The sequence below is a fragment of the Lactuca serriola genome, chromosome 9 (genome assembly GCF_051521515.1).
Source record: "Lactuca serriola cultivar US96UC23 chromosome 9, Lser_US96UC23_V15, whole genome shotgun sequence".
Lineage (NCBI taxonomy): Eukaryota > Viridiplantae > Streptophyta > Magnoliopsida > Asterales > Asteraceae > Lactuca > Lactuca serriola.
In genome coordinates this window covers 71,885,394-71,901,352 of record NC_136416.1, presented here as the reverse complement: position 1 = coordinate 71,901,352, position 15,959 = coordinate 71,885,394, and the positions used below count along the sequence as shown (strand labels likewise).

The window sequence follows — 15,959 nt, the reverse complement described above, 5'->3', positions numbered from 1 at the left end:
AGTTATGTATACTCTTTTAATTTGTTCACATTCAATCAATAGATACTAAACTCACATCGGAACAAATGCTAAACTTAATTGTGTACATATATTATAGATCGCTTAACGGAAAACCATATTTTTCTATTTGTTGTGTTGTTTGAAATATGAAATTTTTCATAAGAAAACTATTTATTGTTGCCGCTTATATAACTATATGTGTTCGTTGCTTAATGAAAATAATATTTTTTGATGTGGTACATGTAATTTTCGATATGACATTTTTCTCAAATAACTATTTGCCATAGGGCTGACAATCGTATCGTGTTCGGGTGGCGTGTCGCAAGTTGGTGGGTTGGCGGGTCAAAATATGTCAACCCAAACACGACCCATTTAAATATACAGGTCACGGGTTGGCGGGTTTGGAACATAAACCCATATATGACCCACGACCCATTTATTTATACGGGTTCACAGGTTGGCGGATTTGTGGGTTATATTTGGGTTCGTGGGTTAGATTCTATAAATAAAATTAACAATTAAACATGAATAAATTCTTGATGGTTGATGCAAACATATCTAAATTTTAGACACTTAACTACTTAAGTCTTAAAGTCTTAAACATCCAAATGAAAATTAAAAACATTCATAGAAACATGTTCAATGCCTCAATCGCTCATACAACCATACACTGATACGCCATTTGATTTAGGGAAAAAATGAGGAAAATCAATTGGTTACAAACTTACTTACGACCTTATGAGTTAGGACCACAAGTCAAAATATAAATACATTTAAAGATAAAAAAATATATTTTTTTAATTAAAAATATAAACGAGTTGGCGGGTCAACCCATTTATTTTTTAAGAAACCTATATATGACCCGTTTAATAAACGTGTTGGCAGATTAGCGGATTGACGGGTTGGCGTGTTGAAAAACTCCACACAAACCCGTTTATTTCGTGTCGTGTCGCGGGTCGTGTTGCGTATCGTGTCGAGAATTGCCGGCCCTAATTTGCCAAAAAAATATTTTCTTAAAAAACTTATCTCTAAAAGGAAACATATTAGATATGACATTATGTTTTAACATTACACAATTGCAAAAATCATTTTATTCTCCATATTTATAAAAATCTACCTAAAGTCATGAAGCTTCCCTAAGTAATTTGGTTTCTCGATGTTTGGTTTTTGAATTAGATTTTTGGAAAGAATTTACTGATTCGAAAGAAAAGGGCTTGTCGAACGAAAAACAAATATGGACCAATCATTTAATTGAAATTTCCATCATTATATAAAAATTAATCAAATAATAAGTTTCTAAAAATCACTTCTAAAAAATTATATGAGTTAGGTCAAATATTATGAACTGTCATTGTTGAGTTTTATATCAGTTATAGCCTTATACTTCCATATTTTTCATACAACGAAATTATGTTGTTTTTCCTTTCGTTTAATTCCGATTTTCTTTTAATGAAAACGAAAAATGACAGATAATTTAAATAAAAAGACAGTTTATGTGACCAAAAAGATTATCCAACTAATAAAATAAAAAATATTGTCTCCAAAAAGGTCTATCAAATATTATAGATATTTATGTATTTCATTGTATTTTTTAGATATTTCAATATAATCAATAACACGAACTTTCTGTATATACTTTGCCTTTATTTATTTATTTATTTATTTATTATTTCGGTTTTTTTATAACTTTATATGTATTTTTTTATACGTTTTCCACATTTTATGCATGTCATAGTATAGTTATTAATTAAAAGAGATAATTCATTAAAATGAAAAAAAATGGGGAGCTATTTGGACAATTATATTATACACATCTATCTTAAAATGATCAATATAAACTAACGATATTGCAAAATTACTCTATCCGTGAAACTACATTTTCAGATCACTATGTTACAAAATAGAGAAAACTACAAAAATAAAAATGGTCCATGTATTTTATTTTCTTTGGATATGATAAAAAGAGTTTTATTCCTGTAAAAAGAAAAGTAAAACAAAAACAAAACAGAAAAAAAAAAACAAAAACAAAAATAAAAACAAAAACAAAAATCATGCCACAAGAACTATTTATTCATTTTTCTTTATAAAACATAATCTTTTTGTAATAAGATTTGCAAAATTGTTCGTGCTAAATTTGATTCATTTTTTAAGAAATTATTTTGTAAAATAGATAACAAATTTATAGTCAGATGATTCATAAAATATATCTGCTAGATGCATTGATGAAAACCCAAACATGTTTTCTCAACTTGACCCATTGAACTAAAAGTTATTGGGCAATATGCGTCAACTGCCTGTGCTTTTTGCCAAGACAAAATAGTAGCAAAATTAGTGGAACTTAAATCTGGGCCAGTACTCAAGTATATGGGCTGGTTTGTGGCCCATTCTTAGTTTTAAATAAAGGTGACAAAAATTAGTTAATAGAAAATTACAATTTATAATGCTGGATCCGATCCAACTGAATAAAAATGGATATGAATGATTATCGTTGATCCGATCGGATGGAACCAAATATGATTCTTTTTAGGCTTGGATTTTGCAGTTTTGAAGATTTTATTGAAACATATTTATAATGGGTTATTTGCTGAAAATGGTTATTTTAGTTGTATAGTATTATTGGCATCGAGCTTTTGAAAACTTTTTGGAAGCTTTTAAGAAATTTTAGCTTTTATTTTAAACAAAAATAAAAACCTATAATTTAAAAGCTAAGTCAATTGGATTTTGGTTTTTAGGTAATTTTACATTTTTAAAGTTAACAGGTATTTTTACCGAACACTTATATACAAATAAAACTTTAGATCTTCCTACTTCAAACTGATAGATACCAATTTTTAACTAGTTTATCAAACACTCCCTTAATTTCATAACATAAAGATATTTAAGTTTCGTGGAACTTAAAAGTAACATTGAAATAAGTTTATGTTTTCAATAAATAGCAATACGATTAATATGTCATACTTAAACAAATGGCACACATTATAAACTCAACAATCGACAACTTTGGATATCTTAGGATAAAGTCTAAAGTGTGTTTGTTTTATGGATTTGGAAGGAATTTGGAGAATTATGGAATGGTACATGAAAAATTATGTTTGGTTGAACAAAAGAAAAGAATTGGAAATCTTTATATTCTATTGAATTTCATGTCTAAGTGAAATTGATCATTCTTTATATAATGTCAAATATTTTATATTCCATTTATTATGTTTATTATAAACACAAAAATGTCATTCTACCTCTGCTTTATTTTAGTCATGATTCATTAAATCAAAATATATTATCATCACATCTCCTGTATATTACCCATCCACCCACACACTCCACCCTACCCCCACACATATAAAGTCACACTCACTTTAACTCTAACACCCACCCACACACCCATTAATAAGCCCGCCTCACCCCACCCTCCTCGACACCACCCACACCTTTACCTACACCCAAAAGTACATGTACACATACACATCCACACTAATGACAACATGCCTACGAGGACGTTGAATCCCACCTCACACTACCCCTACATCCTTCCTAACCTACCTATACTTTTGCTCATACACGCTTATTGTAACACCCCAAAGTTTGGAAAGCCAAGAAAAGAAAGAAAACCTCAAGTTTAGGGGAGACTCGGCGAGTCCATGGAGGGACTCGGCGAGTCCGAGCGGGATCCGGGTTGAGGTGTTAGCGACCGACTCGGCGAGTCGGCCAAGGAGACTCGGCGAGTTGGGTCTGAACGAGGAAAACCCTAAATCCGGGACTTGGAGCCTATTTAAGCGTCTCATTCTCTTTCTTAGGGTTCCTTTAGTGCCTCTTTACCCCCAGAACATCAACCCTAGCCGCCATATCCGTTTTTGAGCTAGATCTTGCATTGAAGAGAGCGCTATAAGCTTGGAGAAGGAAGAAAAGCCTTGGAAGTGCAAGAAGGGACTGTAGATCCGAGATTGAGAAGGCATTTCAGATCAATTGGAGGTAATAAGCTGTTGATTGGACTCCCTTTGCATCTAGATCTATTCTTAAGTGTGAGTTTTGGTCATTATTGGTATGATTTGTAACCAATTCGAGTTGGAGGTTCAGATCTGAGGTTGCTACCTCAGATCCATGTTGGTTTTGGTCTTGAATCCCCTAAAGTATCAGCCCTTGGTATGTTGAAGAGGCATGTTTGCCATAAACCCTAGTTTAGTGTGTTTTGAGCATAGATCTCTCAATCTACACGTAAAGTTTGCCACTTTACGTGGGGAATAGGCCCTAGAAGTATAGATCTATGAGTTGGAAGCTCTGTTTGGCTCGAAAAGCCACTGCATGGATTGAGGACTGGATAGACTCGGCGAGTCCTTCGAGTGGACTCGGCGAGTAGCTTGAAGATGAGGAGGAACTCGACGAGTAGGATGAACAGCTCGTCGAGTCGGATGAAGTTAGGCATGGACTCGGCGAGTTGGATGAACAACTCGACGAGTTGGTTGAAGATTGTCTAGGACTCGGCGAGTCTGTTCTTGGACTCGGCGAGTCAGATCGCGAAACCCTAAACCCTTTGAGTTGAGACTAGAATCAGTGAGTCGGGTGGTGACTCAGCGAGTTGGACAGGTCAGGACTTGGAACTAGTTGGACTCGGCGAGTCATGGACTGACTCGGCGAGTCGGGTCGCGAATAAGAAAGACCCTGAGCTTATGAACTCGGCGAGTCTTTAGGAAGACTCGGCGAGTAGGGTTGACCTGGAAGGTTGACTTTGACCAGAGTTGACTTAGTTGACTGTCAGATTAAGTGTTATATGTATATTGATAGCTCGGAGAGCTAGAGGAGCAGCGGTTCAGGGGATTGTCGAGTAGCAGCCAGAGGTTTATCAACAGGGCTCAGCAGTTCAGGTGAGTTTCCTTCCAGTAGGAACGAGTCTAAGGCCACAATGCCGGCCCGTTTAGCTAGCAGTAGTTTTCGGATGTTGATCTGATTCAGTAGTTAGTATGTTTGATGCCTTTGTGGCTCAAACAGGATTTATGTGTTATGTGTTCCGGGCTACGGCCCGATGTAGTATCCAGTATATGTGAGTTTATGCCAGTTGATATGTTATGATATGATGTGTTCAGTTAGCTTCAGACTTCGGTCCGATGGAGGGGACAAGGTCCCAGACAGTTAGCTTCGGACTTCGGTCCGATGGAGGGGACAAGGTCCCAGACAGTCAGCTTCGGACTTCGGTCCGATGGAGGGGGCAAGGCCCCAGTTAGTTAGCTTTGGACTTCGGTCCGATGTCAGTTTCGGATTTCGGTCCGATGGAGGGGGCAAGGCCCCAGTCAGTTAGCTTCGGACTTCGGTCCGATGTCAGCTTCAGACTTCGGTTCGATGTAGGGGGCAAGGCCCCGTTAGTCCGGACTTCGGTCCGATGCAGTGGGAAAGGCCCAATATGTGCTTTATATGTTTTTGTGTGATATGTGGTAGATTGGGGGGAGCTCACTAAGCTTCGTGCTTACGGTTTTCAGTTTTGGTTTCAGGTACTCGGTTTTCAAAAGAGGAGCTCGGGAAGATTGCAGAGCACACACCATAGTCAGTTAGCCTGGGAATGTTTGACTCTGATAATGATATTATGTTTTGAAATTAATACTCAAAAGTTATGTTTGACTTATGATACGTTGTTATAAATCTATTTTAGTAATGTTTTAAAAGAAATTTTTAGTCATGATTTTTGGGTCGTTACACTTATACATCTATATGTTCATGAATACATGCCCACCTTTACCCCATCTGACCACCACATCACTGCACCCTACCATACACTTCCACACTAAGCCACTCCCACCCTAGCACACACGTACATACATATGCTAACAAGCCTAATTCATAAACCAACACCTATATAAAATGCCCATATCTACACCTACACTCATACCCACAAATACTCACATATGTCTATGTTAACAAGTTGAGGGTGTAATGTCATAACAAAAAGCTCTATTGGTGAGAGAAGGAGCTGTTTGGTGGCAGAAAGCTTTGCCAGAGAGATAAATATTTATTAGTGGCAGAAATTTGTTTGGTGGCAGAAAGCTTTGTTGGTAACAAAAAGCTCTACTAGCAAGAGAAAGTTATGTTGGTGACATAAAGCTCTATTTAGTGGCAGAAACTCTGTTGGTGAGAGAAAGCTTTATCATGAAGGATAAAGCTGATGCATGGTATTCTATAATTAGTTGAGATTTAGGGCATCCTGCACAACCAAAAATTTTCATTTTTATGTAAGGTAAAACATAACAATTATAAAATCCATGTTAAGAAAACCATTTGTTTCAAATTACATTTTTTGAAAAATCAAAATAATATAATAAACACAAAATCCTCAATGTGGCTAATTAGTGTGTACAATCATGCCTTCTCCTTCCTACAATCACCGATGAAACGTGAAAAACATAAATAGTTAGGTAAGCAAAAGGCTTAGTGAGTTCACCTAAACTACCACACATTACAAAACATTTACAACATGCATACTTAGTCCACAATCATCAGGTTGAATTACCCCAGGTTTGTTTGCATGTTGTCTCAACCCAACCGCTCCTCCTGAGCCTCCATGCCTACGACTTACATCCAGCCCACACCTATTATCTTGGCCTACATCACACAACAGGACCGCCTCAACATCACCTGCTTTGGATCTCTGTTTTCTCTAATTATACATGCAATTTGGTTTTCCAAAGCATTACCCTAACTAGCATACAAACATGGGTACTTGTATAACAAAAAAACTACTTGGATAACATACCTTTTCTTGTAGCTTGATTCCTTGGACCTTTAAGAGCCTAGCACCCCCAAATGTGATGCCTTAAATGCTTCACACAACACCACCAACAATGGAGGACTTGAGAGAGAATGTCTTGCACCAAATTCGGCTATAGCTCTTCTAAAGACTACTTAGGTCCCGATTTTAGGAGCTTAGGGTGTTCTTATATAGTGTGGCAAAACTAGGGTTACACCATGTAAAACCTAATGTGCATGACCTTCCATATTCCTTAGGATCCATGAGTTTAAACCTTCATGGATTATCCATGAGTTGGCACATTGGCTTAGCCCAACCTAAAGAATCACGGGTCATTGTGTGACAACCTGATATTCCAAGTCAATGTAATGTTTAAAAAGTCAAATATTATAATCTATTTTGGAATCAATAAAAATAACGTCAAAAATGAAATGCTCAAAAGTCTCAATTGGGATACATAAAATGTTAGATATCGTGTCAAGGTTTTCAAAAATATAAAGAACACTCAAATCCGAGTTATAACGAAGTAGTTATGATCGATCAAAGATTCACGACTAAACTGGTAAAACACCGTTGAGCGTAAAAAGTGAAATTTCAATAAAAGAATTTTTAGCCTTAAGTATCTAAACAAAAGTCGTAGATAATAACAAACCATGAGCATACATAAAAAACGTACAAATCTGACTTCGTATAAGGAAGTTATGATTTTTATAAGTCTCAGAACAATAGTAGACAACTTAAAACTCGAAATAAAGATCGAACGATTTTTAGCCTCCGCAACCTAAATGAGAATTGAAGATCTCGACAATAGTAGTACAACAGTAAAAAGACAGACAAAAATGGACATCGAATGAAGAAGTTATGAATTTTTAACGGATTTATCCTGTCCCGGCCTGTTAAAAATATATTGTTTAAAATAAAGTCAAAACTAGCCAACGGAGTCTAAACGAAAGTTATAGAGTACGTTCTCACCTACGCGTGCATATAAAGAATGTCAAAAACGAAGCTTGTATGCGAAAGTTATGGATTTTACAAGTTCGAGGTGCCCAAACCGAGACGATTTACTCCCAGCGTACCCTCGTACGCCCAGCGTACTCGGGTGCTAGGCTTCGGATCATCCACGTCGCTCCTCTACGCCTCTATGCCCCTGTCCAATCCGAAGAACGACGACCAAGGATGCGGTCACGCATGACGTCCCGTACGCGCCGCGTAACTCTGCTGGTACGCCCCGCGTACACGGGGGTTCCAGCCCCTATAAAAGGGATGCGAGGGTTCTGGGTTCCATTGCTCATTTTCTCTCCTTCTCTCGTGTTTTTACCTTGTTTTGCGTGCAAGTAATATCCCGAAGTCCTGGTTTCATATCCAAGCCCCGACGAAGGTCCGAAGCTCTGAGATTCCCGAAAAACTCACCACTTCCCGATCGAAGTGCTGCCCGAGGAAAAATCCCGTTTCCGTCAAATCACCACATTTTCCAGGTGAGTTCATACCCCTACTTTTTTTTCCCGTTTTCTTTAGTTTTCACGGCGGGGGGGGGGGGGGGGGGATACAAGTTAAAACACCAAAATATATTTGAAATTTAACTTGATAGCGTACAACAGCAAAGTTGTGCCCTGTTTACAGGCTGTTTTACCCAACCTAAACTTGATATTTTTACAAAATTGTCGAGTACATATATAAGAGTTATCCACACCTTGTAACATGTTGAGCAAGGTGTGTACGGTTTACACTCATTATTTCAAATGTCATTTTATGAAATACAATGACTTGGATAATAAGGTTTTATTCAAACACACACAACAGTTTTGATGAACTATAATAGGTATAGTTTGAACACTTCGCTTGACAAAGAAATAGTAACTCAATCGACTTAAAAAAATATTTCATTGCACACTACGTGAACTTGTTAATAAATAAACTTGCGAGACATTCTCCTTCAGGGTACTCCTAAGTACCATAGAAAAGTCTTGTAGTTATAATCATAATCTCCTGGAGGGAGAACGTGATAGTTGTGTATAGATCTATACTGGGTCTAATAAACCTGCACCTAAGCTGCTTGCAACAGCTAGACCGGCAGGTCTAGGGTGACAAGTGTCATAACATTCTGATGCCTGAAGAACGTCACATACGAGGTCTTCTAGTCTTCAGTATGGTTATAACATCTCACATGGGGTATTAACAAAACATAAAGTTCACGGAAATTCTAAGATTTTGCACAAAAGAGTTTTATCTAAATATAAAACCACACATAAGTATGACGCTTTTCTTACATATACTAAGTCTCATTTCAATTGAGACTACAACAAACCTTTTCGAAAATATTGGATTTTCTGGTAACAAACTTGTAACAAACTTAAAGGAACTACATTCATTCTTCACTCAGAAATTGCTTATGAACTCACCAGCTTTATGCTGATACTCTCTTTTCGAAACAACTTGTATTCTCAGGTAATCAGTAATTCAGGTAACCACAAGATTTCTGAAGTCAAGACGCTAAGGCCTAGATTCTTTTGCTATATTTTGAATATCATATGTAATTTATTTGGAAACATGTATTTTGGAAACAATGTAACCTTTTAAATTATATTTATGATGGTTGTGTTTGCTTTCTTCACTATGGTTATGATACTGAGCATGACGTCCTCCGCCCCCGAACGTTTCCACCGTTCAGGTTTGGGGGTGCGACACATTGGCCCACATTATAAGAATCAATGATTTACACAATCAATCCCCATATATTTAATTAGTCTCTTTTGATCACTAAATTAATTACAAATTAATTCTTGATCAATACTAATTAAATAATATGATATCAGAATAATATATTAGAACTTATAATATTTTAATAAATCATAAATATACTCTTCTCAAAAGTCCATCCTTACAAATTGTTCCGGTGCCATGCAACCCAAATGGACCATGCTACTCTCGGGTCAAGTACATACCAATTATAGTTATGGGCTTAGACACTAAATTTAACAGTTTGAGCATGCCTTGAAGATGAGACTTCAGATCTGTACAATACTAAGTCCCTTGGGCCTAAAGATTTAAGCTTTATCAAGCTTTGGCCAACTTTCATGCCTTAAACCCTTTGTTGAGCTTTGGTTTGGAAAACTTAGCTCTAGATGTGATGCATGGACGTAAAGCTTGTAGCTTTACGTGGTATTCCAACCTTAGAAGGCTAGATCGAGAGTATGGGGCCCTAGTTTTGCTTAAAAACGTCGAAATGAGAGAATGGCTTGAGGAAACTCGATGAGTTGGTGAGACAACTCGACGAGTTGGTTAGGGTTTTCCCCGATAGTCTCGACACGTTACAAACTTGACGTGTTGGTGGGACAAATCGACAAGTTGAGTTGGATTTTCCTGATTTTTCAGAGAAACGAAGGAAGTCGACGAGTCGCATAGATGCACTCGACGAGTTGCGTCAACATGGACTGTTGACTCGAGTGTTGCTTCCCTTGACTTTTAGGGTTTGGTCAAGTTATGGATTATGGAGACCATGGAGGGGTAAAATGGTCTTTCACCCTTTCTGAGAGTTAGAAAAGGGGTTAGTTTAACATCTTTGGAGTTGTTGTTATAAATTGTTAATTAGATATGATTATGATATGTAGGCGGAGTCTAGATTGATCGTTGAGCACGAGACCTACTTGCTTACTTACGAGGTTTGTCTTCTCTCTATACTTACCTGAGTGGTAATACTGTGTGACCGGAGGGTCTTATTTGAGTTATTGACCAGAGGGTCTTATGTGCTTATACCGAGTTATGTGATATCATGCATTTTGTCTTTAAGATTTATGCTGTATATTATTCTGTGCTTTATTAAGTTAGGACCGGAGGCTCCAAACTGAGTTATGAGACCGGAGGATCCTCACTGAGATACCAGAATGGAAGGTCCAGCCCGAGTTATGAGACCAGAGGGTCTTCACTATGACACATAACTAGAGGGTCCTTATCGAGATATAGCCATGAGAGGCTAATTATTTGCATGTGGTATTTTGAGGAACTCACTAAGCTTCGTGCTTATAATGTTGTGTGAAATGTGTTTCAGATACCTCTAAGGATCGTGAGAAGGTGCCGACATGATTGTACACACCAACTTGAGATTATGTTTTGAGGATTCTAGGATATTTTCAAACATTTTGTTATCTTGTGTTTTGAACAACTTATACATTTAGGTTTTGAGAAATGTGAGATTGTGTTTTGTGTGGTTTTAAAAATGAAAATTTTATTTGAAAATTTAGAGTGTTACAAGTTGGTATTAGAGCATTGATTTGAGGGATTCAGATGTAGTCTCGGGTATGTGTGGACTCAAACTGAGGATTTAAGGAATTTTCTTAAAAGAAATGATTTTCTAAACAAGTAAAAGTTTTTAAGAGAAAACGAGATGAAGCAGTATGTACAATCAGCCAGAGCCACGGTGATTTTCCCAAAATACCCTTATTTGTTTATAATTTTAGATGAGGTACTCATGAGATGTTAGAGCTGCATGCTAGAGGATAGGCTAGGTATTTCAGGAATTTAGAGCTTGAGTTTCCTGATTCATGATACCTTAGCCTAGGGGGATGCTATTAATTGATATTATTTGCTATTTGCTCTGTGTGTGTGCTGAGTTGGAGTACCTAGCAGGAATCTTTTAGAGAGAGATTTGAGTCGAGGAGTTATCTAGGAGAGATACCTAGATGTGCATTGAGGAATCTACTGAGAGAGTAGTTTGATATTCGTGAGGGATAAAGTAATTATGAATTAGGATCCTAGAAGGAGGACTTAGGGCGACTATGGGTTGGTGACGAAGGTAGTATTGCGCCCGTACTACTGAAAGCACCGGATCTGTATGCAACCCAAGTAAGAACCTTAGGATGCTAAGGAGCATGTAGGGGAGGGTAATTGAGTGTGCACTTGAGCCAGTCTCTGATGATTTTTGTGTTTGTGTTTCAGAGAGACTATGGTGATTACCCGCAACAACCCCGGGGGCATTGGTACCAGTGACGAAGAGATTCGCAGGATCATTGCTGAGGAGGTGGTCGCAACAACCAGGGAGGCCATACCAGAGATGTTCGGGTCTATCAAGACCATGCAGATTGAGACTTTTTATGAGCGATATGCTGCTATCACAGAGGTTGTTGTTGTCACAGCCACTGCAGCCCTAGCTGCTGCGAGGCCACAGGGGGGGGGGGTGACTCGTTGTTGTTTTGGGCGTTCAGCAACACGAAGCCACCAAAGTTTGATGGGACCCAGGACTCGATTTCTGCCATGAGATGCATCTCTGACATTGAGGGGTGTTTCTATACGTATTCATGCCCAGAGCACTGGAGAGTTCGGTTTGCACTGAACCAGCTTCGCTTGGGAGCGAAGGACTGGAAATTTGTGACGACTGATTTTACTCCTGCAGATCATGCTGCAGTGACTTGGGAGAGGTTTAACCACTTTTTAAAGATAAGTATGTTACCCATGTAGAGAGGGAACGATTGGCCCAGGAGTTTTTGTCTCTCAAGCAGAAGACAGAAACAATGACATAGATTACGATGATGTTTCATGAGAGGGCGTTGTTCTGCCCAGAGCACGTGTCTACTGAGTAGGCATGTGTGAGCCGATACTTGAGCATTTTGAGGAGGGATATCTAGGAGTTCGTGGAGAACTCATCATATCGGACATTGGATGAGTTAGACCAATGCCAGGAGGATGGAGATTGAGTTTGAGATTCAAACCAAAGAGGAGGGAGAGCCTCACGGGAGGGACAGGAGACCAGTGCAGTCGCAGCCAACGATGAAGCGGGCTAAACCCGCTGATACGAGAGTAGGAGGCCAGAAGGGTCGCACTTGTGGCAAGTGCGACAAGAGACATGAGGGATCTTGCCGAGCAGGGATTTGCTACAAATGTGGCAAGGAGGGGCATATGGCGAAGGACTGCCCAAATGGATTTTCAGTTTGCTTTCTTTGCAACCAGACTGGCCACCAAAAGGTCAGGTTTCCTCAGCTCACTCAGGAACCAGCCTAGGCTTCTGCTCCTGCTGCTTTGCATGTTACTAATGGTCGACCGGGGAAGGCCGATGTAACATCCATAAAATTCAAGCCAATTTAAAACTTTTTCAACCAATTAAAAACCATTGAAATTATTATAAAGTGTTTTCAAATAGTTTCATATCAGAGTTCCCAAAAATCATGATCATAAATCGAGGAAGTGTATGGTCACGCCTTCGCCTTCCCATGGTCATCCGCTGAACCTGAAACAATAATCGATAAATGTAAGCTTGAAGGCTTAGTGATTTACCCCCAAAATACCGATACAAACAACAATACACATACAGTAACAAACAACATAATATGGGTGCAATCATCCATCAGGATGGAATACCCCAGGACCCTCAACCATCGGGTTGGAATGCCAACATACTATGGGTCCAATCAACAATCAGGTTGGAAGACTCCAGGCCCTCAGCCATCGGGTTGGAATGCCAACTTACTACGAGTCCAATCATCCTCGGGTTGGAATACTCTCGGCCCACAACCATCGGGTTGGAATTGTGACATCCCCAAATTCACGGCCAGAAAAGACTGATTTGTTTATGCTTTATTTGAAAATCAGAGTATATTTTTAAAGAAATATAATGCGGAATTTGTTCCCAAAAAAATATGAAAAAGAATTTATCAAAGCATTTCCGTAGAAATATATTATATTAAAAACTTTGGGATATCATTGTTAATACAGATCAAAAGCATAAAGATAAACAACATAGGCATTATAATATTGATATGTGCATATTTAGTTCATATTAAGTATAGATTTTTATTCATTTATTAGCTAAATTATTGCATTTTATGGACAAAAGGTACTTAAAGTGTTTGAATTATATTTTCAGTCCAAAAATGGAGCTCGGAAGCAGGAGAAGCGGTTGAGAGATCAAGAATGGAACAAAGAAGAAAAAACACAAAAAAATAACACCTACTCGGCGAGTAGGGTCAACTACTCGGCAAGTCCGATCGAAGAATCGAGAAGATAATGAATCGGGATCCCAGAGACTTATCACAATACGGGGACTGAGAGATGGACTCGACGAGTCGCGACCTGACTCGACAAGTCGATTTGTATATATAGAGATAACTCCTCAGAACGATGGAGGAGAATTCTGGAACGATTCAGAAGAGTTTAGCTGCGATTGAGAAGGCAGAAAAACCCTAGAAGACAACGAGAGAAGCTAGAATTCAATCCCGAAGAAGAATTGAGGCAAAATTTCATCATTCCACTTATTCTTTTGTTTTATCATTGTGTGATGACCATCAACAAGAAGTTAATTAAAAGATTAAATTAGTTAACTATTGTAAGTCTAAATTAACCCGAATAATTAATCTAGTAAATCTAATTAAATTAGACAACTGGCCACTGTTTAAGTTAATTTATTTGCTAAGGATTAGTGTAGTGAATGTGAATCTAATCACTTGAATCGGTAACCAACGAAAGAATTAATCCATTGCACCATTACCTTGAAATCAACCATCGGATCAACTAAGTTGAACTAAACAGAAGTTCCCTTCCATTTATTGAATCTAGTTAGTATTTTGTTTTCTAGTTTTTAAGTAAGTAATAGTTAGTAAGTTTCTAGTCCTGTAAAACTAGATAAAACCCCTACTTATTAATTAACTTAGATAAAATTAGTTTTTAATTTTAATTTGCTGTTCCCTGTGTTCGATACCCTACTTATCCAACTATACCACAATTGATAGGTTCACTGCCTTTGTGTGTTATTTTATAATTAAAAGTAGGTTTAAAACTAAGTGAGTTTGCACACATCAAGTTTTTGGCGCCGTTGCCGGGGAACGGTTCTAAAAATTAACATTAAATTCTAATTTAATCGACCCTTTGTGTGGGATTTATCTCACACAAAGTTATTTAAGAAGCAATTCAGTAAGTAGAATTAGTTTTAATAAAATTTCATTTTTAGAGTAACTAGAATTTTTTTTTCTGTTCTTGCCTTGAACTCGCCGAGTGCACTCGTGCCGACTCGGCGAGTACATCGCTGTTTCAGTTTTAATATTTTATTTTATTTTTGTTCTTTTTACATGTTTTCTGTTTTGTTTACAGTTGTTTCACGACCCAAGGATCTGATACACCTCTGGTCCCCCCTCTTGAAGACCCGGAATGCGCACTAAGGAAGAGCAAAGGCAAAGCCGTTGGAGAATCCGCTTCTTCAAAGAACTCGCCACTCAAAAACCTCAAGTCCGTATTCAGCAAGAAGAGGAGCAGCGAATCCGGAGCATCCAGTGCCTCTTTGACTATTGAAGACCTAATTCAAGAAGATATTGAATATGAGACCGAGGAAGAAGAAGAACCCACATTCGAGCACAACTCCGAGTTTGAAGACGATTTAGTCATCACAATGGCTAATATCGATGAAGTCCTCATGGGAGAATGGAAGAAGAGGATGCGCGACGACAGCGGTCCGGGACTTGTGCAGCCCGGAATTCCCGCGACCGCCACTTTCGAACTAAAAGGCCATATTCTCGCTCAACTCAAGGAGATTCCTTTTTATGGGAAGGATCACGAAGACGCCTACAAACACTTGGACGAAGTGAATGATGTGGCCGACTACTTCAATGTACCTAATGTCCCCCGCGAGACCTAGCTTCTTCGCATGCTCCCAGTCACATTCAAAGGAGCTGTAAAGGATTGGCTAAAGTCACTTCCTCCCGAATCAGTCACCACATGGGCCAAGATGAAAGAGGAGCTCATAGATCACTTTTGTCCGCCCTCCAAAATAGCCAAGCTAAAGAAAGCAATTGCCAACTTCGAGCAACAACCCGGAGAATCTCTTTATGAAGCATGGGAAAGGTACAAGAGTTTGCTTAGAAATTGCCCACATCACGACCTTAATAGCCAACAAGAGGTCTCCATTTTCTACGATGGAGTCAATGTCACCACAAGGCAATTACTCGATTCTCAAGGTCCGCTCACGAAGAAGGCACCCCCGGTAATCAAGGAGCTAATTGAAGAATTCTCTAAGCACTCTAGAGAATACCACAATCCAAGAAACGAAGTAAGTTGGGGAGTAGTGAACGCGGAAAATGATAGTATAGTGGCGGTGATACCTAAGCTTGATAGTCTTGATAGAAGAATGACAAAAATGGATCAAACAATCCATGCTATGAGGGTGGGATGTGAAAATTGTAGAGGGCCCCATCTAACAAAGGATTGTGATTTGGATGAGAATGGAAATAAGAAAGCTCAAGTCTTCTATTCA

The 15,959-nt window shown here is 38.4% G+C and overlaps 1 non-coding gene across 1 annotated transcript; it reads right to left on the bottom strand.

Moving 5' to 3' along the window:
* Positions 1–15,482: 15,482 nt before the first annotated feature.
* Positions 15,483–15,589, bottom strand: LOC145077562 (small nucleolar RNA R71). The gene has a single exon (XR_013693304.1). It is a non-coding gene; the product is annotated as a small nucleolar RNA R71 (small nucleolar RNA).
* Positions 15,590–15,959: the final 370 nt, after the last annotated feature.